The sequence below is a fragment of the Bos javanicus genome, chromosome 8, assembly GCF_032452875.1.
Source record: "Bos javanicus breed banteng chromosome 8, ARS-OSU_banteng_1.0, whole genome shotgun sequence".
NCBI lineage: Eukaryota > Metazoa > Chordata > Mammalia > Artiodactyla > Bovidae > Bos > Bos javanicus.
In genome coordinates, this window is record NC_083875.1 from 81,708,245 (window position 1) to 81,721,957 (window position 13,713).

Consider the following 13,713-nt stretch of genomic DNA (forward strand, 5'->3'; position numbering starts at 1 on the left):
TCCCCTAAACCACCCTGTAGAAATAGCTGTATTAGAGCTGGTGGGGTCTGTATTGGTAATGGGCTTCCTTGTGGCTCAGACAGTAAAAAAAAATCCGCCTGCAATGCGGGAGACCTGGGTTCAACCCTGGACTGGGAAGATCCCCTGGAGGAGGGCATGGTAACCCACTCCAGTATTCTGGCCTGGAGAATCCCTATGGACAGAAGAGCCTGGGAGGCTACAGCCATGGGGTCGCAGAGAGTCAGGCATGACTGAGGGACTAAGCACACACAGTACTAGTAATAGGCTCCTCAGGCAGGTGTGTGGGTGGGGTCTGCATAGGGTGCTCCAAGCACTTTCTCTAGGAGCAGAGAGAACCTGGTTCCAGGTTCCAGGCTAACCATCTGCTAGTTGTACGGTACAACTTTGGAAAAGCTCCTGAAGCCTCATATTCCTCACTTATAAGTGGTGAAAACAATAAAACATCTACCTTTACAGAGTGATTGTGAGGGTTAAAGTGATAAGGTATGCTTGTCACACAGCAGGTGCTCAATACTGGTTAATTACTATTACCTTTCCAATTTTATGATGTCTGTATAACTATTAGGTATACATATACAATTTCATTTTACGAAATAGGACAATATGTGCATTGCTGGGCAATTTGATTTTTTCCTTTGATAGTTACTTCAATTGGAATGTGTTTAGCTGCAAGTAATAGAAAATATAGAGTGATTTAAATATGCGGGAAGTCTCACATATTTTTCTCATATTTTCTCTGAGGCAGCAGCTGGCATTCATGTAGCTGGTCAAAAGTTCCATTAGGAACCTCTCTGTCTCCTCTCTGTAATCCCTGGCCAGTGGGCTTTTGCCTCCATGCTTATCATCTCATCGTCACAAAATGGCCATTGCAGCTCCAAACATCTAGCTCACACTGAAGATTCAGAGAGGAGAAGGCAGCGTCAACCACATTAGTTCTCTTTTATTAGGAAATAAATAAGTCATTCCCCGGAAACATCCACTACCACCCCTCAGCGCTGTCCCAAGAAACCTTCCACTTATGTAGCATTGGCCAGATGGGTGATGCTTTCTGCAAGAGTTGGACACTGGTGTTGAATCAACCAGTCTTAAGTGTCTACCACAGCAAACATCTTTGTGTCAATACACAGAGACATACTGCATTCCCACGTGTGGACAGTTAGATTTTCTTCTAAATGTTTGTTCTTCCAACAGTGCTGTACCAAGCTTCCTCACCTTTGTGCCAGTGCTTGTGTGAGGGCTTCAGTAAGATACAGCTGTAGAAGATGAACTGCTGTGTTGGAGCATTTTAATTTTGACATCACCAGGATCTAAATTTCTTTAAGAACATAAGAAAACGTTCTTTTTCTTCCCCAAGAGTTTCTGGGAATTGTGAGGACTGTAGAATGGAACTTTCTTTGGTCCTCATGTATCACGTTGCCATCCATAAGTAATTCAGTTTTGTCCTTCGCACGGGACATCAACCATAATTCTTCAGACATAATTATAGAAAGGGCAGTGGCTGGATATTAGGCTACCTGGGTCAGTAATTGGCTGTAACTGAAGAGACTGGCCTGGTTCCTTGGTTTCCAGGTTTCCTTTGAAGTTGAATGTTGTCATCTGATTAAAAGGGTTTCCCCCCGGTGGTACAAAACAATGCCACCCAGTGGACTGTCACATCTCTTCTGGAGAAATGAATGTGTATGTTCACGCCAAAAGCCACTCATAAATATTTATGACAGCTCTATTTATAATTGTCAGAAACTGCTAACACCCAAATGCTCCTCAATGGGGGTAAAGAAACTGTGGTATTATTAGATGCACAAAATAGAACAATATTCAGCAATGAAAAGGAACAAACTATTGGTACAAACTGCCTGTGGCACTGGGATGAATCTCAGAGACATTATGCGGGTGAAGGAAGCCAAGCCTAAATGGCTATATGCTATATGATTCCATTTATATGATATTTTCAAAAAAACAAAACTATAGTCAGAGACCAAATTCATTGTTGCCAGGGTAGTTGGTGTGGGCAGGGAGGATGGAACAGGGAATTCTTTGCTGGTGGAACTGTTTTGTATCCTGATTATGGTGATGGCAACTTGAACCTATACATGTGTCAAAATTCATAAAACTATTCATTTAAAAAACATTATTTTATTGTAAAGTGAAACTCTATGCCCATTAAACAATAACTCTCTCTTCCCCCTCAATCCCTAGTCCCTGGCAGCCAGCATTCTACTTTCAGTCTCTATAGATTTGATTATTCTAGGTACTTCGTATAAGTGGAGTCATATAATATTTCTCATTTTGTGGCTGGGTTATTTCACTCAGCATCATATTTTCAAGGTTCATCCATGTTGTAGCATGTGTCTGAAACTTCCTTTTTACGCTGAATGATATTCCACTGGTGGATACATCACATTTTGTTTACCCATTAATCCGTTGAGGGACAGTTTGATTGTTTCCACCTTTTCCTATGAACAATGCCATCATGACCATAGTAGGACAAATACATGTTCAAGTCCCTGCTTTCAGTTTTTTGAGGGTACATGCTCAGAAGTAGAATTGCTGGGTCATATGGTAACTCTGTGTTTAACTTCTTGAAGAATCCCTGTACCATTTTCCACAGAAGCTGCACCATTTCACTTTCCCGCCAGCAGTGCACAAGAGTTCCAGTGTGTAGACATCTTTGCCAAGAATTTTTTTCAAAATTTTATCTATTTGTTTTTATTTTTGGCTGTGCTGGGTCTTTGTTGCCACAAGCAGGCTTTCTCCAGCTGTGGTGAGTGGGGAGTACTCTCTAGTTGCGATGTGCAGGCTTCTTATTGCAGTGGCTTCTCTTGTTTGCAGAGCACGAGCTCTACAGCACGTGGGCTTGGTGCACAGGCTTTGTTGCCCTATGGCATGTGAAATCTTCCCAGCCAGGGGTTGAACCTGTGTCTCCTGCAGCAGCAGATGGATTCTTATACTGGACCACCAGGGATGTCCATTGTGTGTGTTTGTTTATTTTTAAATAACAGCCATCCTCATGGGTATGAAATGGTATCTGATTGTGTCTTTGACTGGCATTTCCCTAATGATTCGTGATGCTCAGCATCTTTTCATGTACTTCTTAGCCTTTCTAGTTTCCTTTTATTATGTTTTCTGAAAGTATTTGTTCACAAGAGATTGGAAATGAAAGTAACAGACTAGTGCTTTATCACAGGCACCCAGGGTTGATAATTTGAGGATAGGAGGGAGAGTATTGGCTGGTGTCACCTCTAAGCAGTCAACCACTCGTTTGTAAAGGGATCCAAGGCAGGGGCTGCCAACCTCCTGCCTGGGCTAGGCTGGAGCAGCAGTCCCACCCCTTTGCAGCTGCATTTAAATGTCAGAAGTTTGAGTTACCCAGTGGTCTAAGATTGCAGCTGATGACCTTTCAGCAAATGCCAAAGTTCTTTCAGGGCACATGACAGGGTGAAAACATATTAGGAGCTATGGTGAAAGCCCCAAGGAAGGGAGAAGAGCATCCAGATCACATTTATTTCAGTGCTAAGGATACACTGGTGACCACAAAGCTATCTCTGGCCTTGCTCTGCTTAGTGAAAAATGCTCACAGACCTAAGTCTAACAAAGACAAGCAGACCCTTCTAATAGCCAGGACCATCTCATGTCTGCCTCAGGGCCCTCCACCCAAAGGCAGGGATCCAGAATGTGACTCTAGACTGTCAACTGAGGGAGTACTCTTTGTTAGCAAAACTCTGCTAAGATGCTTTATGTATACTCTCTCATGTAATCCCAACATAGCTTCTTACATTACTTTGTTTTTGAAGTTTTCAATCAGAGAAGATTTTATTATGTGTTTAATTGCTCAGTCGCGTCTGACTCTTTGCAACCCCATGGACTATACCAGGCTCGTTTGTCCATGGAATTTTTCAGGCAATAATATGAGAGTGGATTGCCATTTCCTGCTGGAGGGAATCTTCCTGACCCAGGGGTTGAACCCACATCCCACTGTGCTGCCTGGGAAGCCCTATCACAATGCCTTCAGGTAAAAATGGGGAAAAAAAATGTAATGCAAAATATTATGCAATTATGGTAAAATGTGTCAGAATATCTACACACTTGTCCCCATAGGACTATAGTACTTACTATATACCTGAGCACTGACCACTGAACACTGTGCTAAACTGCTTCACATAGGGACTTTGTGAGACCACAGCTTCCTTTTCTCATGCCTCAACCGGCTTGATGCTTAAGCATCAGCTTTGTAGGTCAACAGAAAACAAAGATAAAAAGTAAAGAATACAACTTCTACTTTACTATAACATAGCAATACCAAGTCTAGCTTTCAATGTATAAAAATATGAAGAAAGTGCTGTATACAGTCTTCAAATGCAAAAATGAAGTTAGAGTGGGACTGGCATATGTTGGACCTCTATTTTCTTTTTTCTTTTTAAAAATATTTACTTATATATCTGCATCAGGTCTTAGTTGCAGTTTTCAGATTTTTCTAGTTGCAGCACACTGGCTTTACAGTGTGTGTGAACTCCCTGGCCAGGGATCTAACCAGAGTCCCCTGCATTGGAAGACAGATTCTTAACCACTGACATGCATGTGTGCTAAGTTGCTTCAGTCATTTCCAACTGTTTGTGACCCTGTGGACTGTAGCCCTCCAGGCTCCTCTGTCCATGAGATTCTTCAGGCCAGAATACGGAGTGGGTTGCCATGCCCTCCTCCAGGGAATCCTCCCAACACAGGGATGGAATCCGCATCTCTTGCATCTCCTGCATTGGCAAGCAGATTCTTTCTCTCTGGCACCACTTGGGAAGCCTCCTTAACCACTGGAACACCAGAGAAATCCCTGGACTTATATTTTAATTCTTTGGTACCCACTGCACCATTTACCTATATTCTCATGATACTATGCTTTTTAAAAAAAAATTTTTTTTTAAGCTTTACTTTTTAGGGTAGTTTAGGTTGACAGCAAAATTGAGAGGAGGTACTGAGATTCCTCATTTCCCACTGTAACCACACATGCATAGTCTACCCTGTTATTAACATCACTCACCAGAATGGTATGGTATTTTGTTCACTTTTTTTTTTTTTTTAACAAAGAATGAACCTACATTAGCACAGCATTATCACTCAAAGACCATAATCAACCTTAAGGTTCACTCTTGGTGTTGTATATTCTGTGAGTCTGAACAAATGTATAATGACATATGCCTATCATTATATGATATATATCACACAGAATAGTTTCACTGACCTAAAAATCCTATGTGCTGTGCCTTTCACCTCTCCTCGCCACCTTACCCCTGGCAACCACTGATATTCTTATTGTCTCCATAGTTTTGCTTTCTCCAGAATGTCAAATAATTAGAAGCATACAGAAGGTAGCCTTTTCAGATTGGCTGCATTCATTTGGAAATAGGTGTTTAAGATTCCTCCATGTCTTATCACTGCTTGATAGCTCATTTCTTTTAAAAATGAATAATATCCAATTGTCTAGATGTACTACAGTTTAGTTATTCATTCATCTACCAAAGGACATCCTGGTTGCTATTGCCCGCTCATCTTTATCAAAGATCAGTTCAGTTCAGTCGCTCAGTCGTGTCCGACTCTTTGTGACCCCGTGAATCGCAGCACACCAGGCCTCCCTGTCCATCACCATCTCCCAGAGTTCACTCAAACTTACATCCATTGAGTTGGTGATGCCATCCAGCCATCTCATCCTCTGTCGTCCCCTTTTCCTCCTGCCCCCAATCCCTCCCAGCATCAGAGTCCTTCCCAATGAGTCAACTCTTCACATGAGGCGGCCAAAGTACTGGAGTTTCAGCTTTAGCATCATTCCTTCTAAAGAACACCCAGGACTGATCTCCTTTAGAATGGACTGGTTGGATCTCCTTGCAGTCCAAGGGACTCTCAAGAGTCTTCTCCAACACCACAGTTCAAAAGCATCAATCCTTCACAGCTCAGCTTTCTTTATAGTCCAACTCTCACATCCATACATGATCACTGGAAAAACCATAGGCTTGGCTAGACAGACCTTTGTTGACAAAGTAATGTCTCTGCTTTTGAATATGCTATCTAGGTTGGTCATAACTTTCCTTCCAAGAAGTAAGCGTCTTTTAATTTCATGGCTGCAGTCACCATCTGCAGTGATTTTGGAGCCCCATAAAATAAAGTCTGACACTGTTTCCACTGTTTCCCCATCTATTTCCCATGAAGTGATGGGACCAGATGCCATGATCTTCATTTTCTGAATGTTGAGCTTTAAGCCAACTTTTTCACTCTCCTCTTTCACTTTCATCAAGAGGCTCAAAGATCAGTTGACTGTATTTATGGGGGTCTATTTCTGGTCTATCTGTTCTGTTCCATTGTCTATTCTTTTGCCAATACCACGTTGTCTTAATTACTATAGTTTTACCTTAAGTCTTCAAGTCAGGTAGCTTAAGTCCTCCAGCTTTTTCTTCTCATTCAATATAAATTTTAGAATCAATTTAAATCAATATAAATTTATTTCTCTCCATATAAATTTTAGAATCAATTTGACAATATTTGTAAAATATCTTGACTGGAATTGCATTGAATATATAGAACAAGTTGGAAAGATGTGACATCTTGATAATATTGAGGCTTTCTATCCATTCATTTAGTTCTTTGATATCATTCATCAGAGTTTTAAGGTTTTGTTTGTTAGACTTACACTATTTCATTTTTCAAGGTGTCAATGTCAATAGAAATATTTATAATTTCAAATTCTACCTGTTCATTATTGGTATGTAGGAAAATGGTTTGCCTTTGTATAATATCCTTGAAGCCTGCAGCCTTGCTATAATTGTTTAGTAGTCCCAAGAGGGGTTTTTTTTGTGTGTGTGTGTATCAATTCTTTTGGATTTTCTACATAGACTACAATGTCATCTGCGAACAAAAGCACTTTTCTATCTTCCTTCCCAATCTGTGTATCTTTTATTTTATTTTCTTGCTATATTGTGTTAGCAAGAAATTCCAGTATGACATTGAAAAATAGAGATGAGAGGGAGCATCCTTGCCTTGCACCTGATCTTAACAGGAATGTTTTGAGCTTCTCATCATTAAATATGTTATCTGTAGGGTTTTTGTAGATAATCTCTATCAATTGAGAAAATTCCCTTCTATCCCTGGTTTACTGAGAATTTCTATCTTAAATGGGTTTTGTCAAATGCTTTTTGTGCATCTATTGATATGGTTATGTGATTTTTCTTTCTTAGTCTATTATGTGATGGATTCAGTTCAGTTCAGTCGCTCAGTCGTGTCCGAGTCTTTGCGACCCCATGAATTGCAGCACACCAGGCCTCTCTGTCCATCACCAACTCCCAGAGTTCACTCAGACTCACCTCCGTCGAGTAAGTGATGCCATCCAGCCATCTCATCCTCTGTCGTCCCCTTCTCCTCCTGCCCCCAATCCCTCCCAGCATCAGAGTCTTTTCCAATTTTCAAATGTTGAGCCAGTCTTGCATACCTGTGTAAGTCCCACTTGGTCATGGTATATAATTATTTTTACAATTTTTTAATTTGATTTGCCAATATTTTGTTAAGAAGTTTTGCATCAGGGAGGTCCTAAGATGGCAGAGGAATAGGACAGGGAAACCACCCCACCCCCCCCACACACACACAAATTCATCAAAAGAACATTTGAACGCTGGGCAAATTCCACAAAACAACTTCTGAATGCTGGCCAAGGACATCAGGCACCCAGAAAGGCAGCCCATTGTCTTCGAAAGGAGGTAGGACAAAATATAAAAGATAAAAAGAGAGACAAAAGAGTTAGGGATGGAGACCCATCCCAGGAAGGGAGTCTTAAAAGAGGAGAAGTTTCCAAATACCAGGAAACCCTCTCACTGGCAAGTCTGCAGGGAGTTTTGGAATCTCAGAGGGCAACATAACTGGGAGGAAAAATAAATAAATATATAAATAAAACCCACAGATTATGTGCCTAATGGCAACTCCCAGCAGAGATGTAGCCCAGATGCTCTCATCCACCACCAGCAAGCGGAGGCTGAACAGGGAGGCATGGGCTGCATTGCTTATGGTAAGGACTATGCCTGAATGCCCTGAGGGAAATCTGAGGGAGCTAATGTGACATAGAAACCCAAACTGTGGGATAGCCAGAGAGAAGGGGGAAGAGAGAGAGAGAACTATTCCCGCAAAAAGCCCTAACCTAAGGCACTGCCAGCCCACTCACAGAACAAAGGACTGAGCGAATACCAGAGGAGAGCTAGCCGGCTGCGGACTGGCCCATCCCCCGCCGGAGGCACGGAAGTAGGCGGGCGGCAGCCAGAGCTGGAAAGGAGCAATCTCGGCCCCAGAAATGGCATCCTCTACCAAACTACGAGCAGGCTCCCAGCTTCTAACCAAGACTTCCTGGGATTCTGGACGGTTGACATCCGCCGGGAGGGTTGCAGCCAGAGATCAGCTGCCCAGAAGAGACACACCTGAGGCAGTGTGACTGCTGCGCACCCAGGAAACCAAGCGGCTGGGACTGGGGAGGCGATAAGACGCACTGTACCTGGGGAGAGTGCGCTCGCCAAGTACCTGGTCACCTGAGCTGCTCGGACCTGAGAAGGGCACAAAACTTTGCAGACCCAACCGAGTCTGCACCTTTGTGGAGTACCTGAGAACCTGAACCTGAGTGGCTTAGACCTGGGATGTGCATGCAACCCAGGGCCTGCTTTAGACAGTTCCCCTGCAGAGCAACCTGGAGCCTGAGCAGTGTAGACCGGGAAAGTACACGCGCCATGAGCAGGGGCAAACCCAGTGTGGCCGAGACACTGCGAGCACTCCTCCCACGCACCAGTGATATTTGTTTGCAATGTTCCTCCCTCCCCACAGCACGACTGAACTGCTGCTGCTGCTAAGTCGCTTCAGTCGTGTCCGACTTTGTGCGACCCCATGGACTGCAGCCTACCAGGCTTCTCCGTCCATGGGATTCTCCAGGCAAGAACACTGGAGTGGGTTGCCATTTCCTTCTCCAATGCATGAAAGTGGAAAGTGAAAGTGAAGTCGCTCAGTCGTGTCTGATTCTTAGCGACCCCATGGACTGCAGCCTACCAGGCTCCTCCATTCATGGGATTTTCCAGGCAACAGTACTGGAGTGGGGTGCCATTGCCTTCTCTGCACAACTGAACAAGTGAGCCTAAATAAGTGACTACCTTCGCCCCCTTATGTCAGGGTGGAAATTAGACACTGAAGAGACCTGCAAACAGAAGAAGCCAAAATAAACATAGAGAACCGCTTTGGAAGTGACAGGTGCAACAGATTAAAACCCTGTAGTTAGCACCGACTACATTGGAAGGGGCCTATAGATCTTGAGAAGTATAAGCTGGAACAAAGAACTATCTGAAACTGAATTGACCCCACACTGCCCACAACAGCTCCAGAGGAATTCCTAGATGTATTTTTACTATTATCATTTTGTTTTTTTAAATTAAAAAAAAATTTTAAGTCCTCTATTACTCCTTTAATTTTCATTTTTATAACCTACTATTACCTTGAAAAAAAAAACCCTATTTTTAAAGCAAACTTCATATATATTTTTATAATTTTTGTGTTTTTTTTTAAATATTGTATTTTTGAGAGTCTAACCTCTACTCTAGATTTTTAATCTTTGCTTTTTGGTATTTATTATCAATTTTGTACCTTTAAGAATCCAACCTTCAGTACTCATTTTTACATAGGAGTGTGATTACCCTCTCCCCCTTTTGACTCTCCTTTTTCTCCCCCAGGTCACCTCTATCTCCTCCCTCTCCCTTCTCTTCTCTACCCAACTCTGTGAATCTCTTTGTGTGTTCTGGGCTGTGAAGAACACTTAGGGAATTGGTTACTGGCTAGATCTGTCGCTCCTTTTGATTCCCCCTCTTCTCCTCCTAGTCACCTCTATCTCCCTCCTCCCTCTTCTCTTTTCCATGTAACTCTGTGAACCTCTCTGGGTGTCCCTTACTGTGGACAATCTTTTCACCATTAACCTAGATGTTTTATCATCAGTGTTGTATGGATGGAGAAGTCTTGAAGCTACTGTAAGAATAAAAATGAAAACCAGAGGCAGGAGGCTTAAGTCCAAAACCTGAGAATACCAGAGAACTCCTGACTGCAGGGAACATTAATTGATAAGAGCTCATCCAAAAGCCTCCATACCTACACTGAAACCAAGCACCCACCAAGAGCCAACAAGTTCCAGAGCAAGACATACCATGCAAATTCTCCAGCAATGCAGGAACATAGCCCTGAGCTTCAATACACAGGCTGCCCAAAGTCACTCCAAACTCATAAACATCTAAAAACTCACTACTGGACACTTCATTGCACTCCAGAGAGAAAAAATCCAGCTCCACCCACCAGAACACCGACATAAACTTCCCTAACCAGGAAACCTTGACAAGCCACTCATCCAATTCCACCCACAGGGAGGAACCTCCACAATAAAGAGGAACCACAAACTGCCAGAATACAGAAAGGCCATCCCAAACACAGCAGTCTAAACAAGATGAAAAGGCAGAGAAATACTCAGCAGGTAAAGGAACATGATAAATGCCCACCAAACCAAACAAAAGAGGAGGAGATAGGAAGTCTTCCTGGAAAAGAATTCAGAATAATAATAGTAAAAATTATCCAAAATCTTGAAAACAAAAGGGAGTTACAGATAAATAGCCTGGAGACAAGGATTGAGAAGATGCAAGAAATGTAGGAGCAATGGCTGCGCTTTGCTGGAGCAGCCATGAAGAGATACCCCACACCCAAGGTAAGAGAAACCCAAGTAAGACGGTAAGTGTTGCAAGAGGGCATCAGAGGGCAAACACACTGAAACCATACTCACAGAAAACTAGTCAATCTAATCACACTAGGACCACAGCCTTGTCTAACTCAATGAAACTAAGCCATGCCCGTGGGGCAACCCAAGACAGGCGGGTCATGGTGGAGAGATCTGACAGAATGTGGTCCACTGGAGAAGGGAATGGCAAACCACTTCAGTATTCTTGCCTTGAGAACCCCATGAATGGTATGAAAAGGCAAAATGATAGGATACTGAAAGAGAAACTCCCCAGGTCAGTAGGTGCCCAATATGCTACTGGAGATCAGTGGAGAAATAACTCCAGAAAGAATGAAGGGATGGAGCCAAAGCAAAAACAATACCCAGCTGTGGATGTGACTGGTGATAGAAGCAAGGTCCGATGCTATAAAGAGCAATATTGCATAGGAACCTGGAATGTCAGGTCCATGAATCAAGGCAAATTGGAAGTGGTCAAACAAGAGATGGCAAGAGTAAAAGTCCACATTCTAGGAATCAGCAAACTGAAATGGACTGGAATGGGTGAATTTAACTCAGATGACCATTATATCTACTACTGCGGGCAGGAATACCTCAGTAGAAATGGAGTGGCCATTATGGTCAACAAAAGAGTCTGAAATGCAGTACTTGGATGCAATCTCAAAAACGACAGAATGATCTCTGTTCGTTTCCAAGGCAAACCATTCAATATCACAGTAATCCAAGTCTATGCCCCAACCAGTAATGCTGAAGAAGCTGAAGTTGAACGGTTCTATGAAGACGTACAAGACCTTTTAGAACTAACACCCAAAAAAGATGTGCTTTTCATTATAGGGGACTGGAATGCAAAAGTAGGAAGTCAAGATACACCGGAGTAACAGGCAAATTTGGCCTTGGAACACGGAATGAAGCAGGGCAAAGACTAATAGAGTTTTGCCAAGAAAATGCACTGGTCATAACAAACACCCTCTTCCAACAACACAAGAGAAGACTCTATACATGGACATCACCAGATGGTTAACACCGAAATCAGATTGATTATATTCTTTGCAGCCAAAGATGGAGAAGCTCTATACAGTCAGCAAAAACAAGACCAGGAGCTGACTGTGGCTCAGATCATGAACTCCTTATTGCCAAATTCAGACTTAAATTGAAGAAAGTAGGGAAAACCACTAGACCATTCAGGTATGACCTAAATCAAATCTCTTATGATTATACAGTGGAAGTGAGAAATAGATTTAAGGGCCTAGATCTCATAGATAGAGTGCCTGATGAACTATGGAATGAGGTTCGTGACATTGTACAGGAGACAGGGATCAAGACCATTCCCATGGAAAAGAAATGCAAAAAAGCAAAATGGCTGTCTGGGGAGGCCTTACAAATAGCCGTGAAAAGAAGAGAAGTGAAAAGCAAAGGAGAAAAGGAAAGATATAAACATCTGAATGCAGAGTTCCAAAGAATAGCAAGAAGAGATAAGAAAGCCTTCAGCAATCAATGCAAAGAAATAGAGGAAAACAACAGAATGAGAAAGACTAGGGATCTCTTCAAGAAAATCAGAGATACCGAAGGAACATTTCATGCAAAGATGAGCTCAATAAAGGACAGAAATGGTAGGGACCTAACAGAAGCAGAAGATATTAAGAAGAGATGGCAAGAATACACAGGAGAACTGTACAAAAAAGACCTTCACAACCCAGATAATCACGATGGTGTGATCAATGACCTAGAGCCAGACATCCTGGAATGTGAAGTCAAGTGGGCCTTAAAAAGCATCACTACGAACAAAGCTAGTGGAGGTGATGGAATTCCAGTTGAGCTATTCCAAATCCTGAAAGATGATGCTGTGAAAGTGCTGCACTCAATATGCCAGCAAATTTGGAAAACTCAGCAGTGGCCACAGGACTAGAAAAGGTCAGTTTTCATTCCAATCCCAAAGAAAGGCAATGCTAAAGAATGCTCAAACTACCGCACAATTGCACTCATCGCACACGCTAGTAAAGTAATGCTCAAAATTCTCCAAGCCAGGCTTCAGCAATATGTGAACTGTGAACTTCCTGATGTTCAAGCTGGTTTTAGAAAAGGCAGAGGAACCAGAGATCAAATTGCCAACATCTGCTGGATCATGGAAAAAGCAAGAGAGTTCCAGAAAAACATCTATTTCTGCTTTATTGACTATGCCAAAGCCTTTGACTGTGTGGATCACAATAAACTGTGGAAAATTCTGAAAGAGACGGGAATACCAGACCACCTGATCTGCCTCTTGAGAAATTTGTATGCAGGTCAGTAAGCAACAGTTAGAACTAGACATGGAACAACAGACTGGTTCCAAATAGGAAAAGGAGTACATCAAGGCTGTATACTGTCACCCTGTTTATTTAACTTATATGCAGAGTACATCATGAGAAACGCTGGACTGGAAGAAGCACAAGCTGGAATCAAGATTGCCAGGAGAAATATCAATAACCTCAGATATCCAGATGACACCACCTTTATGGCAGAAAGTGAAGAGGAACTCAAAAGCCTCTTGATGAAAGTGAAAGTGGAGAGTGAAAAAGTTGGCTTAAAGCTCAACATTCAGAAGATGAAGATCATGGCATCTGGTCCCATTACTTCATGGGAAATAGATGGGGAAACAGTGTCAGACTTTATTTTTCTGGGCTCCAAAATCAATGCAGATGGTGACTGCAGCCATGAAATTAAAAGATGCTTACTCCTTGGAAGGAAAGTTATGACCAACCTAGATAGCATATTCAAAAGCAGAGACATTACTTTGCCAACAAAGGTCTGTCTAGTCAAGGCTATGGTTTTTCCTGTGGTCATGTATGGATGTGAGAGTTGGACTGTGAAGAAGGCTGAGTGCCGAAGAATTGATGGTTTTGAACTGTGGTGTTGGAGAAGACTCTTGAGAGTCCCTTGGACTGCAA